A 17,095-nucleotide genomic window follows, 5' to 3' on the forward strand; every position below is an offset into this window, starting at 1 on the left:
GTGGGATTTACTGAAGTGATGGGCCACACGGCCATCCACCTAGGCAGCCAGTAAGTCCGTGTCTGTGAAATGAAGACACACAGACATCCACTGAACCCCACCCCCCCACATATATTCCCACTGCCTGGTTTGATGGCCAAAACCCACAAATGAAGTCCATTTGGAAAGAACAGAACTTCTTTTGTTGTTGAGGGGAGGTGTTGAGAGGGGGCTGGAGGCCACACAGCAGGTGAGCAGTGTCTGATTCGCCCCAGTGGCTACCCAGGGTCCAGGTTCTGATGGGAGCTGGAATCCAGCAGCCTGGAGTGGGTGGGTGAGTGGACAGAAGTGATGACAGACCCTGGGTGTGAAGCCTGAGTCCCAGCAGGGGTGGTCCAAAGAGAAGCGGGTGGGAGTGTGGGAGGTTAGGAGAGGAGGGTCTAAGAGGGGAATCTCAGAGGGGTTCCCCCTACACCACCACAGGGAGACAGAGGAGAGAGGGGCTCCTGTCACCCAGCCCATGAGAGGTGCTCACTTAGTCCAGACAGTGCAGAATCCTACCCAGAGCTTGGGTGTTCTAACTCCCAGTGACCCCCAAAGGCCAGTGCAGGAATCAACACATTCTCCTGGCAGGACCATGTGCTGAGCCTATTCCAGAAGTAAACAACCAAAAGCAAAAGATCAATCAGTGTGGTGGATGTTGTGATGGGCACCGCCCAAGTCCCCCCTCAGGCATAGAGGATGCAGACCCCCAGCTGGAAGACCCCAGGCTTTCAGCTGCTTCCCTGCTGAAGAAAACTCCTTTCCGACGGCCTGAATGCAATGACCGCTGGAATAAGGAGAATAAGCTGTGGCCCTCTCGTGCCAACTGGGGGCAACTCCGAAGGGTCAGCCCAGCTGCAGAGCCGCAGGGGGACTGGTTGAGGACCGTCCTGAGACGGCATCGCCTGCTGCGGCCCCCTTCCCCGCTCCTTCCCCAGGTGTTGAGCCTGAGGGCACTGCTAATACACACACCTGCCAGCGCATCTCTATCTCGGAGTCTGCTTCCCCGATGGACCTGCTTCCTGGCTGACAGTCAGTCTGTCTTTCAGGAGACTGGCGGTGACAACTAGGTGTCAACGTCCGTGTCAGGATCTAAAGAAGAGGTGGGAAGACCACAGCAGTGTGCTCTCTGACAAGACCGGTCAGCCCACTTTAAATTTTCAGAGCCTTTCATCTCAACCACCTGCAGAGACGGGCAGGAGGAGGATTTTTCTTTTTGCCCATTTTACCGATTTGGAAACTAACCGCTGACCGAGGGTTAGTGACATGAACTCGACCTGCAAGTAGCAGAATAGGGACTTTGAACTCAGGTCTTTAGATCTCAGGTTTGCTATCCTTATAAAATAAAATACAGGGAAATGGGAATGTCCTAAAAAATGGGGATTTATGGAGACACAACAGGCAGGGAGGCAAGAGAGTTGTGTGTGACCACAAAGCACTGTAACAACAGTGCTGTCAGCTGTGGGGGCGGGGGTGGACTCTCGGGGACAGTGGGGTGGGGTAGGGGGTGGGGCATGCTCCCGTCTCTCTGAGGTGAAGAGGGAAAAGTGAGAGACCTGGTGACCCTTTCTGGGATTGGGAGCTCTAGCCCCAAACTGAAAAGCCACTTTTCTGTGCCAGGTTCCCTGGCTGCATATGAATCACACCATTGCTGGTGAGATATTAATTTGTTGACAGCAAAGGGTAATTCTGTGGTCACACAAATGACACACATCTCTTGATTGACATATATAATTTTATATTTTATAGACATATGTAACTTTAAACCATGTATGTGTGATTTCCACCCTGCTCCCGCCCCCCTCCCCCCATGACTTTCTGCTGTTGTTTCTCAAACCGGTTTCCAAGCCTCCCGAGTTTGGGCGGTAGGAGGGTTTCCGCACGGTCTCGGGTTACGCTGGTTCCTGGGGTTGATCTGTGCGCGGTGAACACGCACACACCGGCGCAGGGCCAGGCGAGCCCAAGTTTTCTCACGGTTTCCGTCCTCCAGAAGCTCCTTTCTTTTTGTCCCTGAGACATTACAGGTATCCAAGGCAGTGTTCTTTGGGGTGGGCCGAGTGCCCCGCCCCTCCCCACCGACAGAGAGCAGAGGAGCCGCTTTCCGGTGTCTGTGACCCGAAGGCGTCCCCTGAGCAGAGCGTGGCTCCGGCTGCACGTTCTCCTTAGGCAATTAGCTGATTGCTGTCGCCCGCAGCCCCTCGCCGCACATGGGGGCTCCAGCGCCTGCCCACCTCTACTGCAAACAGAGGCACGTCCCCCGACTTTGATAGCTCCCTGGGCTCCTGTGCAAAACAGCCACAGCGTTTCCATGGCGGATCTGCCAACTACCAGCATCAGGGGAGCGCAGAGTTGCAGCAACTGTAACGAGGCACTTTCCAAATAGAGATGCAGAAAAGTAATCCAAATACCATTAAATAATCGTCCTCATTAAAACCAAACCAAAGCAAACGGTCATTCTTCAAGTGTATTAAAGGGAGGGGGGAATCCACAATGTTTTAAGAGATGGATAATTAGCTCGTTAATTTTATTGGATAATTAGACATCATTGGTCTTTCCAGAGTAGTGCATTTTTTCTTAAATTAAAAACGACTCTTAGATTTCTCCCCTCCGATGGGCACATCAGGAGTGCAGAGAGCTTTTTAGCATGCAAAAGAAATGAATCACAATATTAGAGAGTGGGCTTTTTTAAAAATAAGAAGGCAGCCTTTCCTATCACATTAATCTGTTCCGAAAAGATGCTCCTAATTTAGGAGGAATTAGAGGCAGAGTCCACACAGCAAACACCTCCACTAATGCTTCATTAGTGTGTATTTTCACATAATTCAATTAGCCAAACACACATATGCACGCTAGCAGCACTTCTCCCCTGTTCGGGGAGTGTCAGCAAGACTTGGAGCAGATCTGAAACAAAATTGCATAAAATGGCATGTAAAGCTCCGTGCATACAAAGATACCTTCGGGGTTCTAATAAATTCATGAAACTTTTTAAAGGATGATTTCCTAGCAGGCAATCACTTTTAATTAACAGGATCACCTACAGCAACACATGTCCTTCAAAAACTTACATTATTTTTTCTTTTTGAATTTCAAAGTTTCTGTAGTAAAAGTTGAATAGCTGAGTAGCTTAACCTCAAAAGGATTCCAGGCTTTTATGACAGTTATAAATCACTGTGGTGCCTTCTTTATAAGAAGAAAAGATTCTTAACACAACAGAGAAAGAAGGAAATCTCTTTTTAGTCATAGCTAGAAGCAAGCATTTCCTCCAAAGGTCAAAAAACTTTTCCTCAGTTAAAGAATAATTTTAAGGACATTGCAGCTACTTGTACAAGTAATCTCTTCTAATTTACTTTATGAATTAAACATTCCATTTCCAGGACTGGGGTTTGACACAGGATGGACTCACCTCTTTCTGTAGTTAGCCTTGGAGAGTTTCTTCCTCTTTGATTTTTAGTAAACACGGGCCTTGGCTGAGCGTGGGGTCTTACTTAATTTAATGAGCCCTTCTGCATGGGGGAAATGAGACTGGATCTGCTCACCAGAGGATTCAGTTGGGTGGTTCTTACCATTGCTTTTCAGGCCTTTGTTTGAAAGACAAGGATGTGCTCCTAGGCTGACTAGGGCTGATGGGAAGATAGGGAATGTCTGAAAAAGAGACTCAGAAGATTATGAGACATGGGAGAAGGGACACCTTTGTGCTTAAGGCACTTGGGCTGTTGGGTAGAGGATGCAGGGCTGCAACAGTCACACCTGGTGAGGGATTCCCCTCCCCACCCCACTTTCCTGCACCCCAGTTCCAGTCCCCCTCCCCCAAGGCTCCTCTCCAAAAATAGGAGGCTGCCTTGGTTTTGTGATTTCCCCAAATGGGAGGAGATAATCCTTGGGAATTTGGGGAGTGGGGGATTAGGATGCTGTCTTCTGATCTTCTGCAAAGGTGGAAAAATACCTGCAGGGTGGGAGTGCGCTGTCAGGACCACTGGGGCCAGCTGTGGGGCATGGGCAGGTGGGGAAACCCAGGGGCTTCTCTGTACCGCAGGGCCCTTCCTGAGGCCACGGTGGGGTCTCGCCTGGGGGCTGCATCAGCTCCTGCCTCTAGCCATGCTCCTCCCAAAACCCAGTCTCCTCACAGAGTCCACTCCCCAGGATTTAAGGAGCTACCCTGGTCACAGACTCTATTAGGGGTTGGGGCCACAAGAACTCTCACAAGAATAATAAAAAACATAAATCTGATCATTTATTCCCAAGCTTAATTCTTTCAATAGTTTCCTAGCGTCCTTAAGGAAAAAAATCTTAACTCCTTCATTTGGTACCGAAAGCTTTTCTGTTTTCTCCTGTGCTTATATTTCCAGGCCCCTTTTATCTGTTGATTTGATTCTCATCAGATGGGTGAGACTCCATCTATGGTGGACTATGCACAGGCCCTTTCCCCTGAACTCCAACCAAAGGGCTGTTTCCTTTCTCAGGTTTTTTTTCCAAACACGACTTTTTAGTCCAGATCTTTGGAGGATTTCTTATCCCTCCCCCAGTGTTTTATTTCAGTCTGAATAAAAGGCCTCTCTAGCTAATACCTCCTCATTGGTCAAGCACCACTTAAAATTCACCCTTTCACATCCTTTTGGAAGACTTCTCCAAATCCCCCAAACTGCAGGCCCTTCTAGGGTCTCTCAACTCACGTTCTGTTCATTTCAGTGACCCCCTCCGTTACTCAGTGAGTACTTATTGAACACTTACTATGTGCCAGGTATTGTTCTGGGGGTGTAATGGACAGGTCTATGTTCCAATGGAACTTCTATTTTAGTGGAGGGAAATAAACACAGCATAACATACCACTGAGTAAGTAAGTACATAAGTTAGAGGTTGGGCTCACTGTGGTGGGGGAAGAGCGGCCCCCTGGTAAAATTAGGCGCTGAGGTAAGGGTCTCTGTGAGGAGAGCACGTTGGAGCTGAGGTATGAAGAATAAGAAGAAAGAAGCCAGCCGGAGAATATCTAGCTCAAGGTCATTCCATAGGCAAACAAGGGAAAATGAGCACAAAGTCTGCGAGGTGGGAAGAAGCTCAGGACGTTCAAAGACAAGAAAGAAGGCAATGTTGCTGCTGTGTACCGGCGTGCCTTGCACCGTTCTGCCGCCCGTCATAATCTGGGCTCCTGTCTTAATCTGGGGGCCTGGGAGCCAGCCCAGGTGTGGGGGGTTGCCTCTCACACCAACCAGTGTATCAGAACTAAGTCTTTGTCAGAAGTGAAGTTATTTTGGCCTCCACAGGCCATTCCTTTGCTTTATTTATCAATGTGTTGAGAACTAAGCATGGTGGAGGACTGCCATTTATGGGGCCCCACGGAAGCTCCAACGTTAGGGAATGTGTGATGTAAGGGTTTTTGCCCAGTGCACTCTGTTTCTTTATGCAGTTCACGGTGTTTGTTTTCCACGTAGGGCTTTTTTATTTTTGTATGCTTGTATTTGTATGCTTGTTATTCTTTTTTGGTTCTTAGGTTTGGTTCATAATGAAACGTTTTGCATTTGGAAATTAAAAATAATATTGATGGTTTCTTTTTATGAGACCGTACTTTTAAAAGAGCAATTGTGGGTGCACAGCAAAACTGAGGTACAGAGATTTCCCATATGCTCCTTTCCCCCACACATGTAACAGCCCCCGCCCCCCGTCATCAACAGCCCCCACCAGGTGGCACATCCGTTGCAAGCTCTGAGACAACAATGTCACCCAAAGTCTATAGTTTACATCAGGGTTCACACTTGGTGTTCTACATTCTATGGGTTTGGACACATTTTTAATGTATCCATCATTATAATATCATGTAGAGTATTTTCAGTGCCCTAAACATCCTGTTTTTTCCTAGTACTTTTAATATTGCTTCATTTTTGCATTTAGGGCTTTGATGTATCGGGGCTTTATTTCTGCTGTAACATGGTAGAGATTCTCTTTAATTCCTTTTTGTTCTCATCGTCCTGAGGGTGACATTGAGGGATAAAATCGTAACCTATTTGAAGTGTACAACATGAGGATTTGATGTGTGTATACATTCTTAAAGGACTCCCACTGTCAAATTAACTAACACATCCATCACCTCACAGGTACGTTTAGTATTGTTTTGGTGAGAACGCTCCGGATCCACTCTCATAGTGAATTATACAATACGATACAATATTATCGATCCGAATTACACGATACGATACAATCATACAATACAATATTATCCACTATAGTCTGCATACTGCACATTAGATCTTCTTAGCTTATTCATCTTTTCCCCCTTATTATTTATTTATTTATTTAGAAAACTTTACTTTAATTATTGTTCAAGTACAGTTTTCTGTCTTTTACTCCCATCCCCCCCAGTGCTCCCCACCTTCTTCCCATTTCCACCCCCAGCTTATTCATCTTATAAGTAAAAGTTGGTGCCCTTTCGCTGCCAGTCTCTCCCCATTTCTCCCACTCCCCAGCCTCCGCTAATCACAACCTCTACTCCACGGGTTCAAGGTTCTGTTTTTTGATTTTTAGGTTTTACTTATAGGTAATATCGTGGAGGATTTGTCTTTCTCTGTCTGGCTTAGTTCTTGTGGCATGGTTCCCTGAGGGTTGTCCGCGTTGTTGCAGACAGCAGGATTTTGTTCTTTGTAAAGGCCCAATGGTATTTCAGTGTAAACAGACGCTACATTTTCTTTAGCCTTTCACCCGCTGATGGACACTTGGGTTGTTTCCATACCTTGGCTACCGTGGCTAACGCTGCAGGGACCGTGTGAGTAGAGATCTACGGGAGACAGGGAGTTCATTTCCTTCAGATACAGACTCAGAAGCAGGATTGTTGGGTCATAGGGTAGTCGCTTTGGTTTTTTTGGAGGCATCTCCGTACCGTTTTCCAAAATGCCTGTACTGGTTGACATTCCCACCCACAGTGCACAAGAGTTCCCTTCCCTCTACATCCTCCGCAGCATTTGTTATCTCTTGCCTTTTGGATAATAGGCATCCTAGCAGGTGTGAAGCGACCTCACTGTGGTTTTGATTTTCGTTTCCCCGATGATTCGCGATGCTGAGAACCTTAGATGTGCTGGTTGGCCATTGTATGTTTTCTCTGGAAAAATGGCTATTCATGCTCTTTGTCCATTTAAAAATTGGGGTTATTATGATTATTTTTGCTATTGTGTTATATGAGCTCCTTGCATATTTTGAATATTAACCTCTTATAGAATATGTGGTTTGAAAATATTTTCTCCCATTAAGTCACACCTCTCTTATTGCTCTCAAAATCCTCTCTTTGCTCTTAATTTTTGGCAGTTTCAACCATTGTCTCTGGGTGGGTCTCTTTGGAACTGTCTGGGCTTCCTGGATCTGGATTTGGTTTCTTTCCCCGGGGTTGGAAAGTTTTCAGCCATCATTCTCTGAATAAGCTTTCTGCCTCTTTCGCTTTCTTTCCTCCTCCTGGGATACCTGTAATGTGCATATCGGTCCACCGAGTGGGACCCCACAGGTACCTTAAGCGAACTTCACTCATTTTTCATTCTTTCTCTTCTAATTCCTCTGACGGCATGATTTCCCCTGTCCTGTCTGTACACTCACTGATACTCTCTCCCACCCCATCTAGTCCACTGTCGGACCCCTCTATTAGAATATTTAGTTCGATTATTGAGTTCTTCCACTCTTTGATTTCCATTTGGTACTTTTAAATGTCGTCTATCTCTTTGCTGAAATTCTCGCTTGTTCATACATCACTCTTCTTAACCTTGATGAGCATTTTTTTACCCCCAATTTCTTCTCCTTCAGCTCCTTGCTGCAGGCTAATTGAGAGCCAGATCTTCACGCAACTGCTGGGAAATTCAGGACATGAGATGCGTGGTGGTGCCCCTAGCCCGGAGAAACCGGAAGCTGGGTGTCTCTGCCTACTCCTTCTGTGCTGAGCCAATCAATGTCACTGGGAGTGCGCATGCACCCAAGTAGAACTGCTTGTTGGTTTTCTGGGGTCCTAGGGGATTCACGAATGTGGAACCTTGTTGGCTACCAGAGGTAAGTGGCATGGGAGCCAGCCCCACAGGTGACAGCCAGGAGCTGGGGTAGTAGATGTGTGGACAACCTCCTTCGTGGGAGAAGCAAGGGACAATTTTACTACTGGAGTGACCCAAGGGGAGGAAGTGGGCAACATGCGCACCCGTTCTTTTGTGCTCCCAGGAGGATGTCGGTGGCTCTCGGATGCAAGCTGATTAGAGGCTGGATCTTCGGGCAGCAGCTGGGAAAGCACTCAGTCAAGCCTCTTCCAGGGAAAAACTGGGTGATGGGCGTTTTTGCTGATTTTCTCTGTACTGAGTCTGGGAGATGGAGAATAGCTGCAGGAAGTAATTATTTAACAACCTCTTCCTTACTTGTGATGGTTTCATGGGACTTGCGAATGCCCAGCCCCTTTGGCTATCAGGGCAAGGGGACTGAGGGCCTGTCCCTTGGTTGGCAGCTCCAGAAGTCAGGGCACTAGATGTGTGGACAACCTCCTTCCAGGGAGAAGCTGGTGACTTGGTTTTATTGTTGAAGCAAGAGGGAAGAAGAAGGCAGGAGGCATGGTCCCTGGCTCTTTAAGGCTCCCCAGAGGATCCCAGTCTGCAAAGAGACTGCAGGCTGGTCAGCAGCTGGGAAAGTACTCAGTGAACCCCCTCCCAGGGGCAGCCTGGGAGATTGGCACTTGTGTCTGTTACCCCGGGGGTGGCTCATTTATAAACTGCTTCTTTGTTTGCTATAGTCCAGTGGGGCTCGTGAATGCAATCTCCACAGGTTCTCAGAGCACCAAGACTGGGGGCCCTACCTCCGGTGGCATCCTTAAAAGTCAGGGCTTTAGTTACATGGTCCAAGCCCTTTGCTCCTCAAGGAGAAGCCGGGAGTTGCATGTTCCCCCTGCCCCCCAATTTTAAGGTGCTGTGCCAGAAACGGGGTTAGTGGCAAGAGTGTGTCTCAGTCTTTCCTGTCTGTTCTGGTGTATTTTCTCAGACACTTGACATGTAGGACTCATTCAACTAGTATCTGGATTTCTCTCAAAAGAAACGATTCACTTGTAGGTGTATGTTCATATTTTAATTTTCCAGAACATAACTGACTACTTATACCAGAAATAAAAATGACCCAGTGACGCGCGTGCACCTGTGGGAGGAGAGACAGTCAGGAGCCTCCTCCTCATCCCCTTGGTGATGTCACCCCAAGTCAGTCCGTTTTCAGAATTTCTATCCTGCTGTCCTGACAAGTTTACCAAGGAATCTGTCTCTTAGCCGCTGGATGTCACGGCCAACGTCATGTGGAATTACATTCCTTTATGTATTTCTGGAACTATTTTCTGCTCTGTTTGTGTGTGTGCTTAATCTTGTACCATTACCCAGACGTCTAATTGCTACTTTATATTTGGCAGTGGTAGTCATTCTTAATTACTTTTTATTTGCAGGTTTTTCTTGGACATTTATATTTGTTTCCTTTGTCTGGAAACATCTTTATTTTATTCTTTAAGGTTTCCCCAATGTTAACCCATCCCAGTCTGTCTTCAAATATCTGTCCACTTCATGCACAATGTAAAACCTTACAATAGTGCACCTCCATGTCATCCTTTCTTTCTTTATTGTAATATTTTGACATATATTTTATTTCTACTTCTGTTCTAATCCCCACAACACATTTGCATTTTTGCTATAAGCAGTCAGTTATGTTCTAGAAAATTAAAATATAAAAAAGTATTTTGTATGCACCCACATACTTACCACTTTCAATGCTCTTTCGTCTTCCACTCTGAAATAATTCTTTCTGTAGGGTTTTTATTTCACCTTAGTTTCTGATGGTTTTCCCACTGGATATAAAATTGTAGGTTGGTAGGATTTTTCTTTCTGCACTCTAGATGCCGTCAGTCATATTGTCTTCTAAGCTTTCATTGGTTTTGTTATGAAGCACGCGGTCATTTTTATCTTTGCTTCTCTGTTTATGACAATGTATTTTTCTAACGGCTCCTTTTAAGGCTCTTTTTTATTAGTTTTCAGCTCTTTGATTGTATGATGTCACAGCATGATTTTCTTTCTGTTTAGAATGTTTGAAGTCTGTTGAACTGCTTAGATCACTGACTTTAGTGCTTTCACCACGTTTGAGTGAAATAATTACTTCTAATAATTACTTCTAATAATTACTAATAATTACTTCTAATAATTACTTCTTCACATATTTTCTGCCCTTCCTTTAGCCCTTCATTGCACGTGTTACATTACTTTTTACAGTGTCACAGTTACTAAAATTCTGTGTATCTTTTTTTTTGTCTTTCTTTTTCCGTGTTCCACTTCAGATAGTTTATAATACTCTGTTCTCAAGCTCACTGACTTTATTCTGCAATATTTATTCTGCACTATTTAATCTGATTACTCCACCCACTGAATTTTCCATTTTACATGGCTATTTCAGTGAAATTTTATTAATTTTTAAAAATTTTATTTATCTCTTTGTTATATATCTTCTTTTAAATTCTTGAGCATTTTTATAATAACTTTGAATGTCTTTTTTTGGCCAATTTATGATTTCTGCCACTCCTGCATTTATTTCTATTGATATTTTTCTGTTATCACTCTTTTTTGTTTTTTGGTATGTCTTGTATATTTTGATTGAGTGCTAAACATTTAGAATTTTATATTGTTGAATGTTTTTTAAAAATATATAGTATATCATTCTGGTCTGGCAATTAGTTAAGCTAAATAAAGATCATAGTGGGTTTTTTTTTTTGAGCTGATATTTAAACTTTGAAAGGGCTGGTCTAGAATACTCTAGAGTAGAAGGAAGGACTTTTTACTCTAAGGTTATTTTAGCTCTATACTTAGGCGAGACATTTCTGGAATCTGTACTATGTGAACTAAGTCTTCAATAAGGTGCTTCCATTTTAGCTCGCCAGACATTGAACTTCTTCCAACACTGCGTGAAAGCTGAAAATTTTTCAGCAGACAGCTCCCAGTGTTTCCGTGTCTGGCTGTGTGCATTTCCACCCATGTGTAAGCAGTATATTTATCAGGAGCAAATTCAAGGGATCTCCTATGCAGATACCTGTACTTCTTTTCTGATTGTTCCCTTCTCTCTGGTACTGTGCTCTTTACACTCCAGCTCCTTCTGCTTCCCTGAACTTGTATTTCTACTTCCTCCATTCACTGTGACCACTGTGTTTTTCTTTGGAACTTGCCTCTTGCTCTGCAGTCCAGAATATTACTACAGGAAGATATCTGGGATTTGTTTTTCAAACACTCAAGATCACACAATTGGGGTATAGCAGAGCGTACACTCAGACCCAGGGCTGTGTGTCAGAGCCCATGCTCTCTTTCCTAACCACATCACGGTGCAAGGCATGCTGGTCTTGCAGACTTTAAGACTCAGAGGTCACATGAATGGAATGCCTTGTAATCTGAATACAGTGACCGTGCAAATTATTAACGGCTCTCTGGCTACAGCGGATGAAAGAACTGAGATTATAGACAAGATCTCAGAGAAAAGATAATAGTGAGAAGAAGAGGGAATATACATTATAGGTGGGGTTACCACATTACCTTTCAACTCCTCAACTAGTAGACAGCATGGGTATATTAAGGTGGCAGGTTGATAAAAATAATGCTGTAGATATTTTCCTGGTAGATCAAATATTTGCATCATAAATGGCTTCTTCCCAAAGACTTTAAGACAAGGATGCCTTTTTGATGGTCATTGACAATATGCAAATTGCACTAGGAACCAAATACTATTATTTCTCTACAGTTTTTTTGTGGTTATTGTTGTTGTTCTCTGCTTTAGACTGGCTGACTAGAATAGTCATAACTGGAATAAGTCAAGCATCTCAAATGGGAAAATTCTGATGATAGCAAAAATGTTTACTTCTGTTCTATTAAAAAGGATTTGTTGAGCAGGTAGAAATACCCATTCCCTCCGCTCTTTTTAAATGATGCTTATCTATTTATTAAAGACATTTCTCAAACTACTGACACTTGACAATCTCCTCCAGCAAAAAAACAAGGGAAGTATCATTTGTTAAAAATATTCTGACATAAGCCCTGGCTGGTGTAGCTCAGTGGATTGAGCCATCCAATGAGGAGTGGATTGAGCCATCCAAAGAGGAGTGGTTTGAGCGCGGGCTTGCAAACCACACGATCGAGGTTCGATTCCCAGTCAGGGCACATGCCTGGGTTGCAGGCCAGTTCCCGGCAGAGGACACACCAGAGGCAACCATACATTGATATTTCTCTCCCTCTCTTCTTCCCTTCCCCTCTAAAAAATAAATAAATAAAATCTTTAAAAAAATATTCTGACATGAAGACCATTTGCTAGATCATCCTGGCCTTCCTCCCTTATCAGATCACACCCTGGTACTAAGCTCTGATTGGGTCTGCAGAAGTGATTTGAATCTGCATCATAATCTGCATCTGCATCTCGGAATGTTATCACCTTCCAGTTAAAAGTCCATTCTGAAGGGGAGAGCTGGATTCCGAAAGCTCACCATGGACTTTCAGAGTTGGGTTTTCTTTGCTCTTTCTGGGAGCATCGGGGCAGGCAGGAGTCTCAGGGTCTTCCAGCTCAGCAGTGACAATTCTCTGTTCCCCTTGCTCTCCTGCCACTGTCATCTTATTGAAAGTCATGACCTTCCAGCAAGACTCACCTGCTGTGTTGCTGAATGGGCAAGTTTTCCAGGACGTTGCTGCTGAGAATTTCAAAGAGCTCTAGAAATGAGAGATTTGTGTGGTTTTTCAAACTGCTTAACAACTCAGATACCAAGTTTGCAAACAGATCCCTGAGGGTCCAAAGGTGTTCCAGTTTTAAGAAACATTTGGTCAAGATATTGGGGAGACAAAGAGTAGAAAGAGAAGTCAGTGAAAACATTAGCACGATGATCTCTCTTCTAAACCCCAAAGAAAGCATTGAAGATCACCTTCTAAATGTAGCTGCTTGTGTTCAAGGTCATATGACTTGCGTATCTGGCAACTGTCCCTATGTTTTCATATAATCTGGGTTTTACTTCCGTAAGGACATTCAAATTGTGCTGAAATTGCATATGGAGCTTTTTATGGACTAATACTATTTTAAGCACAACTGTGTGTGGGTAGTGAACCACATCACCTATAAGGTGGGGGGCCAGTTTTCTATGGCTGTAAAACAAACCATTCCAAAAGATAGTGTCTTAGGAGACTAATTTATGATTTCTAATGGTTCTGTATTTTAGCCTGCTGGTTCTTCTGTTCCACAAGGTCTTGTCTGGAAATCACTCACGTGTCTGCACCCTTCAGGGCCCGGATGTCTACAAGTGTGGCTACTGAATTCCCAAAGAGTGACAGTCAGCAGGTGCCACACTGACGCTAGACCTGGAAATGGTGTCGCTTCCACTTGACTTCCGTTGTTTAAAGGAAGTCATGAAGCTGGCCTTGGATTTGAGGGGAGGGGAAGCAGACTCCCCTTCTCCATAAGAGAAGGAGCATGTGCACAGACTGTGGAGGGAGACACTGGAGGGGGTCTTTGGAGATCACCTAACACATATACATCTTGGGAACCTTTTTGGTTTGCTTACGATTACCCTGGTTTATACCCATTGTGTTGCAATAATGAGTAACACTCCTCTTCGCTCTCAAAATTGTCTTGGTTTAGATGGTCAATTACATGGCCACACTATCCGTAAGATACTTTTTAGACCTAAAATGTTACAATATAGATTCTAACTAATAAGGCAGTTCAACCATGGAGTACATTTTGAGACCAGGTTCTACTCTTGGTTTAATATCTAGCAAGGTTTTGCCTCAAATAAGGGCAGTAATGGTCTAGCAAGGCAGTCTTTGTATTTCTGGGTCAACTGCTCAATCAATGGTATTTGTGAAGAGTACTTTGAACCTGTGAGGGCCAGTCAGAGAATATAATGATCATCACTTCTCTATCTCTCTGAGGTATTTCAGGTTATTTATACTGAACATTTCCCGGCAAAGAAGAATGGAAACAGCAGAACTCAGATCTAACATAGCCGGGATTGCCTCTGTTTTAGCTCTGCCTTGCTCAAATCGCCTGCAACACACTAAAAGGGTAAAACTTTAAAAAAATATCCCCGGGTCTGGGCAAACACAAAACTCTAAGGTTGGCCAAGCATCTGTTGACATCCTGGCTCTCCACTTCCATGCTTGGTGTCTTCCAGGCCTTTCGGCTAGACCCAGGTTCACAGTGCTCTCATGTCATGCCTCACCCATCAGGGCCATCCAAGCAGAGAACACCAGGCAGGGTCCTTTCTCCAGGACTTTGATCTTGCCTCCTGTTCTCCCAATAAATGGCAACATTTGCTTATCACGGCCATCATTCTAAATCTGGGAAACGATGAGCCACTAAACACTAGGATGGAAGTGCTCTGATGTGTTTGACCGGCTAGGAAAATCACTCACATTTTGGCCACAGCCTCTGCTGATTAGGCCTACTATTTTTCATCACCCTTCACCCAAAAGGAAATGCTTCACCATGATCCATACGTCCTCAAAGCTCCTAAAAGTGTGTAGGCACTCGGATCTTCCTCTTGTCTCCGAGTATTCCCTGGGTATCTGGCACTCTCACCCACTCTCTCCATGGCTGTTTCCCGTCCCTTCACCGAGGCACCCCTGCAGTGCCAGTCCCAGGTGAAAACCTTTCGTGGGAAGCTGTGTCCTCACCGGCAGAAAGGGTCTGGAATTGATCTTGTGGCCCTAATCCGGAGAGCTGCCGTTAACCCACAGATTGACACTCACTCCCCTTCTGCCAGGTTCTGTTGCAGACCAGTGCAGTCTATGGGCTGGTACGAGTCTGCGCACTGTCCATAGCTGGTGCACGGGGAGGGAAGTACAGCAACTGAAAGCAAGTGTGTCTGCACTGGCCTTCTGCAGACTGCAGTTTGTCCTCTCTCCCCATCAGGATCCAGCCTTTCCCACCTGCTCCAAACACTAAGGAAGTAATGGCCACTCTCTATATGCACAAAAAACAACGGAACAAATGGCTATTCATGAATTGGAGATTTCAACACAATACGTTTATTAACTTAATAGGTGTGATAAATTATATTATTTGTTTCTGTTTCTCCGCAGCCTTTGCCAGCTTCCTTGCAGGCAGGGTATATGCATTCCCTACCCCTCTGACTTGGAGTTCAGCCATATGACTCCCTTTGGATAAGACCTGTCCAGAGTCTAATCTGAAGCTCTGAATGTGCTCGTGTGGTTTGGCTCTGCCTGCCCTTCGATCCTCTGCCCTGCACCAGAGAAACGCACGCCCCAGACAGTGGGTGAGGCTTCATCCGGGGTCCCAGTGGAGAAGACATTAGAGCTGGTCAGACCCCCATGGAGCCCAGCAGAGAGCTCAGCAGAACTGCGTGTAACCCACAGCCCTTAAACAACATGGGCAACAAAATAGTGTGTGTGGTTGCAAGCAACCGATATTTTTGTGCCCGTTGCATCAGTAAAAGCAGATACATACAGAAGTTGGTACCACGGGTGGGGTTCTGCCCTCATAAAACCTTCAAACGTGAGCTGTTGCTTCAGGCAGCGAGGAGACTGAAACAGGAATCTGAGAAATGGCAACCCCTGTGCTCGACGTTGGTGAAACGCTTGGTCTAACTCTATGGGCAAGTGGGGTATTGAATGAGAGGCTTTGAGACAGAATGTTTCGCATGGCTTGGTTGTTATTTGCTACATTTGATAAGAAATTATAAGCAAGGGAAGAGCTGGGGAAAGAATTGGCCTCTTTACAATGAAGGGAGGAGTGAGAATCCATAAATTCTGGAATTTGCTGATTTGTCATTGGCTACGGTTTCTTATTTCCTCCTGATGAAAAAAAAAGTTCTTGTTTTAACATACAACCTGAGGACAAGGGCTAATTGAGGAGGGTTGCCATTAAGACACAGCTTGGGGACAAGACCAAGCCAAGATCGTGGCTCACACATCTTTCGTTCAGATGTCTGATGAGATGAATGATGTGTCCTCCAGTAGATTAGTTCAGTTGTACAAAATAGCTCGGAGCATAACTAACTAACTAACTAATTAATTAATTAATTAAGAGCACTGTTTCTTAAAGCCTGATGAGCTAAAGTGTTTGTGATTAAGAGAGAGATAAAGTGCTGAAAAGAATTGGGAGTGTGGCTATTAGCATATGAAGTAGCCTGGAATCAAATAGATAAAAACAAAAAACAAAAAAGGGCCACAACAGTTAGAAAAAAAAAAAATCCCTGTGTTACCAAGAGTGCTTTAGCAGGAATTAACAGGGACTGTGACTGAGACAGAAAATAATCTAACTCTATAGGGACGGGAAGTAGGCTCAGGACACTGCTTGGCCACCAGGAGAACCTATGTTCTGGTGCTCTATTCAGATACAGCCAAGGGTGATAATAAAAGGGGACAGAGGTCCTAGAAAGTGGAGGCAAGAGGCGTGACACTAATAAACTGGCATAGACCCCCAGGGAGTGGATGAGAGTGCCCCTCAAGGAACATTGCCCATCCTCGGGATGGGAGCCACCTTGCTCCATGGGATTTCAGAATGGATTGGTGCCTCCCCTGCCTCCCCGTTCTGCACAGAAGTATTTCTTTGTGTTGATTGTATGTGCGTGGAGGGGCTGGGTAGACAATTAGTCTTTTGAGATCGTGGGTCTCAGAATCAAGAGGAGCTACACTGGACTTGAGAAAATGATGAGGCCTTAGGCTTTAAGCCTAAAGACTTGACTGAATGACACTTCAGGTCTCAGGAAGGAAGGAAATATTTGTGATCAAGGAGGAGGTCTTCACCGGGGGGGTGGGGCAGGGCTGGGACAGAAAACTGTACTTGAACAAGAATTAAATAAAGGAAAAAAAAGGAGGAGGTCTTGATGGGTAATGCTATTTGTTCACAACTTTTGATTCTGCCCCAGACCTTGCCATACTTCCCCTTGGTGCACTTTTCCACCCTTTTGATTTCTGGCATGAGCCACACCACACAGAAGCTTTACATGAGCTGGCTCTGTCTCCACCTCCCCTTGATTTTCTTTCTATGAAAACTTGATGCCTGGAACATGGATGTGCCTTATCCCGGCACGAGAGGAGGAAGACCTCTGGGACCAAAGTGAGCA

This window comes from Sturnira hondurensis, unplaced genomic scaffold (assembly GCF_014824575.4).
Source record: "Sturnira hondurensis isolate 20B ecotype Veracruz unplaced genomic scaffold, ASM1482457v3 Scaffold0022215, whole genome shotgun sequence".
Lineage (NCBI taxonomy): Eukaryota > Metazoa > Chordata > Mammalia > Chiroptera > Phyllostomidae > Sturnira > Sturnira hondurensis.